We start from the raw sequence: 6,856 nt of genomic DNA, 5'->3' as shown, positions 1-6,856 counted from the left end.
ATTGCCTCTGCGCCCCCCCTAGGGGGCGGGCCCCACACTTTGGGAAGGTCTGACATTATGGGTGCCAGGTTTCCTGGAAAGTGGATTGGTCGTCGTGGGCCAGTTGAATGGCCCCCAAGGTCTCCCGATATGACCCTCTTAGACTTTTATCTTTGGGGTCATCTGAAGGCAATTGTCTATGGTGTGAAGATACGAGATGTGCAGCACCTGAAACCACGGATACTGGATGCCTGTGCTGGCATTTCTCCTGCGGTGTTGCTATCAGTGTGTGAAGAGTGGGAGAAGAGGGTTGCATTGACAATCCAACACAATGGGCAGCACATTGAACACATTTTATAAGTGGTCAGAAACTTGTAAATAACTTATTAAAAGAATAAAGTTACGTTGAAACCAAGTACACCATTGTTTTTCTTGTGACATTACCAATAAGTTTGATGTGTCACATGGCCCTCTTCCTATTGAAAAAACAAAAGTTGTATCCAAGATGGCCGACTTCTAAATGGCCACCATGGTCACCACCCATCTTGAGGAGTTTGCCCCCTTACATATACTAATGTGCCACAAACAGGACTTTAATATCACCAACCATTCCCATTTTATTACGGTGTATCCATATAAATGGCCCACCCTGTACATGGAAACTGAATTACATGGAAAGTCAAAAGTACTTGTACTACTTGACAAAATTACAATCAAATAAGTGCTATACTATTGCTGATTTCTCAAAGCAGAAAATAAGTGTGAAGATTTTGTGCCTTTAAAAATCCACTGCATCATAAAATAAGACTAGACTGACTCAGAGTTTAAAAACGAAGACACGGTACATTACATAACACTTATTTTTCTTACATACCCCAGGCCCTTCATCATAATTTCAGTGTTTTAAGATTGTACTTGTACCTCTTTACACAACAGAAATGGAAATTTTTTAGCTGTTTTTTCCAAAATATATATTTTTAAATAACTCGTCCATCCCATTTGATTGGGTAATACGCGACCCATTACCAAAAATGAGTTAGACATGCTTCCCATAGATTTTTTTTATCTTAATGTTTTTGGTAAATGGTAATTGGTAATTGTAAATGGACTGATTCTTATATAGCGCTTTTCTACTCTCCCAGAGTACTCAAAGCGCTCTATACAACACGCCACATTCACCTAGTCACACCCATTCTCACAAGCACTACCTCTATACTGAGCGCTTTCTAACTATACTCACACACATTCATACTCCGATGGATGCATCGGAGAGCAACTTGAGGTTAGTATCTTGCCCAAGGATACTTGGCATGCAGACTGGAGGAGCCTTGGATCGAACCTCCAACCTTCCAATCAGTAGGTGACCTGCTCTACCTCCTGAGCTACAGCCACCTTATTAATGGTTAGATTAACCTCAGGTTATGCACCACTGACAACATGGGGCATTTAAAACGAGCTCTGCATGACATTATTATCAATAACGCAGGTTGTTTTTGTTTTTCTTTGGAGTTTGGGAGTTGATAAAAGCTCAGCACATCATTTGGGACTCCGAGCAGTAACCACCACTTAAAACACATACAAAAGAAAGCTTTTTTTCTCAAGTAGGAAAGTTTTATAAGAGTCTTTATATTATAAGCCTACACAGTATCCTGTTTGCACTGGATATGCTGCAGGACAGGCAACAATTTATTATTCCAAAACACATGATGACAAGATGATTACATGAAGCAACACAACAAAGTGCACTCAGTTGGTAAATTCAAGGAATCTCTTTGGCACTCTGTGACAATGGAAACCACACACACACACATACACACACATGTGCGTAAAAGCCCTGTAGACTGTAGACCCTTCCCACTTGTCAATGAATCCAAACTAAATGAGCCAGCATCTGGTTCATCTCAGTTTATCCTCCAAATCTTGACCCACTCCTTGTTATGTAATATTTACAGATGCAAAACAATTACATAATGATTACCTTCTTGTCATAGATAAATAGACATGCATTTCGGTAAATGTATAAAGTAGCATTTGGCACAATATATTTAATAAAACACACAATTTATTTAAACCTTTGATCCCTTTGACTTAGCTGGAGACATTGAATTTAATGCATGAGTTGTTTCAGCGTTCACTGGATGCTTTCATATAAGGTTGGAAAGTTCAGTCATTGTCAAGGAAAGGCTTTAAAGCTATAGCACGTGTCTATATTATGGATGGAAGTACAGTATAAGGTGATTCTTCACATCAGCATTTTGCACAATCTTGTGGAAAAAAGCATTTACTGTTACAAGAAAGCATACCTTCTTCTGGGAGGGTGGTCATACTTATGCAAGCTGTAGCCGTTGAGATCCCAGTTCAGAGATCTTTACGGCTCAGAGTCCAGAAGATGACATAACATGGGTACAAGTTATTGATTAAAAATGTGTTTTTTTTTTATTTAGTAGGACTGCAGCTGCTTAAAAAGTTCCTGGGCTTGATTTCTGTTAGTCATCCAAAGGAGAGCAAGAAAACCTGTGCGTACAAGGGCCAACAACTGATGATAATTCCTAATGGTGCAATAAGAATAAGAACTAATTAGCTCATAGTAACTCGTGGTTAGAGTGCCAGTGGAAACTCTGAAAGTGAAAAATGAACGTATCAATTAATTTACAGAAAAGTTTCGTATGGCACTCCATGAACCAGGGCTCAAGTAACTTTTAGTGAGAACACACACACACAGACAAACAAAAAAAAACCCCCAAAAACAACAACAGGTAGAAGATGAGACAGCTCGACTTGACTCAACTCAGTTTTCAGGGTTTTCATTTAGGTTGTATTACCTGGTCTCAGATACTTTAATTTAGTACCTGCTCCAAGCTGAGTCGGAAAATGTGACGTAAACAGACTACATGTCACTGATTAGCCAGTTGATGGTGTGACTCGATGAGTCATGAGAGCAACTCCTTCATTAAAATCAAAACCGCCCTTTTTGAAACCCTCCCTAAACCTAACCAAACAGTGGTAAAAACAATAGTAAGCAGAGAGTTTATGAAGTCCCAAAGAAGATCGTTGACTGTTTTACACCTCCCATCCTTCCAACCTCCTGTTGTTAAAATTTGTTGCTGTTTGAGCAAACCAACAAAGTTTTCTGCTCATCAGCCTGAAATGGGTAATCCTATTGTTTTCTAGCAATTTGTTGAAAAAGAAAGGAACATGGCTGATGGAAAGCCATTCACAAGCTCAGTTTTTCATGTAAATTTAAAAAAAAATCTAATATACATGAAGAATTAATCAAAGTCAAAATTGAATACTCAAAGAATAAGCAAATTCTGGGTGGTTAAATAAGTAGAATGATTGTTCATTTAGTATTGTTCATTTAATGCCACCCAACATAACTATTGGCAACTCAAATAACCTCAAAAAACAACAAAGCAGAAATCTTATAGAAGTTGGATCAGGGAAACTTCTGACTGGCCCTATTTGCTTTTATTGCAGCTTGTGCATGTGCATTGCGGTTTGTGTTATGATTTTATTGAGAAAGTGTGCGCTCTTACTAATTAAATCATATTTATGCCTGTGTTTTATCTGGTCAGCCCTTTGATTCTAATTTTTTCGTAAAGCACTTTGGTCAGCATGTGTTGCTTTATAATTTGCTACATAGACAAGCTGCCTTGAGTTCAAAGTAAACTAAATTTTTTCTCTTGGTGTTTCAAGTGATGCAAAAGCCACAATATGTTTCTCCTTAAGACTAACTGCCACTCTCAAACACACCAAAAAAGGCAATTTAGGCCCTGGGTTAAACTTAGAATGTATTGTATCTGAGCGGCTGTATTGCTTTCAACGTCTCATTGTTGTGCAGTGTCGTTGCACACAGTCACTTCCGTGCTGCGGTCTTATCCCCGGATAATCCTACTGTGGAATTCGTGTACTTTGCTGCAGGCAAAACAGTAGCAAGGTGGTGAACTTTTTGACCACACAACACCTGGACATAAAAAGAAACTGAACTAAATTTAGACGTGCAAAATAGAAGTCAGCCCCAAATATATCTTTGTTCAGTGTTCTTTCTAAGTCTGTATGTGCATGAGCTCAACTTTACCGAAATGTATGCTGCAAAAGAAAAATTCAATATGTTCGATGCTTCGGAGATGATCACTGCATAAAAGGGAGAAAATGCATAAAAAGGTGCACTTGATTGAATATTTCAGCATTTAAAAGAAATGCAATAAATAAATACAGTACTGTGCAAAAGTCTTGAGCTTCCCTTCAGCTGTTCTTGTTTTTTTTTTTTTTACTTTGTGTTGACCAAAGTCTGCAGGCTTTGTGAAGGTATGTAAAAGCATAAAAAGACACTTAACTCAAGGGATGAACCAGTGTTGTGTCTAAACATAACATTAGGAAAAGAACCAAAGAGTGTGTTACTAATAGCCTCTTCCAAATCTATGAAAAACAGTTGGAAAGACATAAAATAGTATTTTTGCATCAGCAAGGTGGTTTCCAAAGAGCTATGAGCTGAAAACGTCATATATCTCAGCATGGCATGGTGAGCAGTGTTTCAATAAAAAGAAAATCTAAGGAAACTGGGCTAATGGTGGAGAATAAAGAGTTTAAGTTAAAAAAAAAAAACAGACCTGACACAGCACTTCTGGGCCTTCAGCTGATCCATCTACTGTTTATTGAAGCCTCATCAAAAATTATCATTTTTTAGGAGACAGAAAGTTGGTGGAATTATTTACAGAGAATATACTTTGAGCTGTTTCTTAAGACTACTTACAAGAAAGCTTGTCTAAGACAGTTGAGGGTTTGTAGAAGAGTAAAGGCCGTCACACCAAATACTGATTTCCAGGTTTGTTGGAACTGTGCAAATGTGTTGCCTTGTGTATGAGGGGTGTCACAAGACTTGCAGAGGACTGTATTAGTTTGCTTTAAGCCTTCGAAAGATCTCAAACTGGAGCTGATCTCAGTGTTCTGACACGATATGTTTCATCATTTGACCTTATATATCACAAACCCTGTATCTGTCATTCTTGTTTTCTGTTACGTTCTGCTTCTAATTTCAAGTGCTCGGATATACAATAAAAACTGAACTTGGCATGGCTGTAAAAATTATTTTGCCACTGAGTGCAAAGCTTTTAGAAGTATGAGCAAGACCAGCTGCAATACAACAGATGGCAAAGTTAGCACTGGCAGATTTAAAGCTTGACAGATTTCCTTTTTAACTGCATATTGGGTTTTGAAAAGCATTATAAGCAGCTGCCAGATTTCATCCTAGAACTCCTCCGGTTCTGTTTGTGAGGATTCTTGAAAGTCCTACCATTCCTTCTTGCTTGACTCCATTGTCGTCTGATGTAAATTATTCATCAGATATTTAAAATCTGTGCCGAGAACTTGCAGGCAGGAGAGGAGAAAATTTAAAAAATACCGCTTAGTGACAGCTCCAGCACTGGTACCTGTTTTGGTTTTGGTGGAATCACATTCAAAGTGTTGAAAAGCACACATTCCATCACATTTCCTGGTCTGCACCCCAATCAGGGGCTGCTGTGATTTGTTTTATGCCTGGTGTTATTAGCTTTATCTGCACGAGGCCTGCCACTGAAATATGTTCGTCTGTGCTTCGGAGACCTTATTTGCTGATTCAGTCTCGACTAACTTAACCCTGCAGCTACAACACGAGCATCACAAAAACAAGGCTGTGGATTTCGTCTGCAGTAGAAGCAAAGGCAAGTCCTTCAGTAAAGGCTATTATGGTGTGAAGTGAAGGACCATGAAGACCAAGACTCTATATTAGTTGGCCTGTTTATCCCAACAGACAGCAATCTAAGAGGTTTCAAAATGTATCAAGCCACTGGAGGTGCTGTTTAGGCAAGACATTGCACAAAAAATTTCCAGCAAAACTTTAACCTCACAATCGAGATAATCTTTTCAAGCTACTTCACTGTGGATTAAGAGGACATTTGTCTGGTTAACAGATGTTTCTATGGGGGAAAATGTTTTAATCATCTCGATTTTTTGTTTTTCACACCATGAATCACAATTTTTGCTGCATGCAAACCCCAAACCTCAGCGTTACTTATGACCAATTTGTTGCCTTTGGTGACTTTGATGAGCAGTTGTTTAAAGAAAGATGAAAGAGCTGAAAAAGTGGCAGGGGATAATAATTCTAATGTGGTTTTAAGTATTTGTGTTGTGCATTGTGGCAACCACTGCAGAATCACGGGAAGCTGTCAAAGCTAAGTGCATCCAATTACAGTAAATGTGCAGCAGAGCAGATAGCGTGAGCGAGAAAGATTTAAGTATTTGCTGTCGCTCTTGGCTTTTTAGCGTGTTAGCCTTAATTTAGCCAGTCTAGAAAGAAGAGCTTAGTTCTGTCTTGCACAGTTTGCAGCTGAACAACGGTTCAGGTAGCAGGCTTTCTCATATGAATCCACCTGTATAGATTCCACACAGGTGGATTCATGTGACCACATTAAAGCAGCGATCTCAAGAATGTCAAGTGTGAGGATTTTCTGTTCACTTCGTTCCTCGGGAATGTTTTTTATTTGTGTTGCAAAAATGATGAGTCATATTGTAGAATAGTTATTGTATGCAAGACAAAAATAATCCACTAGATGTTTTAGCAAGAACAAAAGTTAGAAAACAAAGAAGACTTTGCTTGAAAGTTGTGGAATGTATTAAGTGTGGGCAGTAATAGCAAAGCTTGGCCAGTGGGCAGCTATGACATGATAATAAGAAACGGTAATTGTACCATAGCACAGCAATACACTGTAATATAGACGGTGTGCTCAACTGGTTGTGGTTTTAATCACACGGCTGTAACTGCACACCTCTCAAGACTTTACAGAGGTTGTGCTTGACCTGTTTTCTTCCATCTGTGATCTGTTCCCATTTATTGGATCAA

Source organism: Neolamprologus multifasciatus, chromosome 15, assembly GCF_963576455.1.
Source record: "Neolamprologus multifasciatus chromosome 15, fNeoMul1.2, whole genome shotgun sequence".
Taxonomy (NCBI): Eukaryota; Metazoa; Chordata; class Actinopteri; order Cichliformes; family Cichlidae; genus Neolamprologus; species Neolamprologus multifasciatus.
This window is presented reverse-complemented; position numbering follows the sequence as displayed.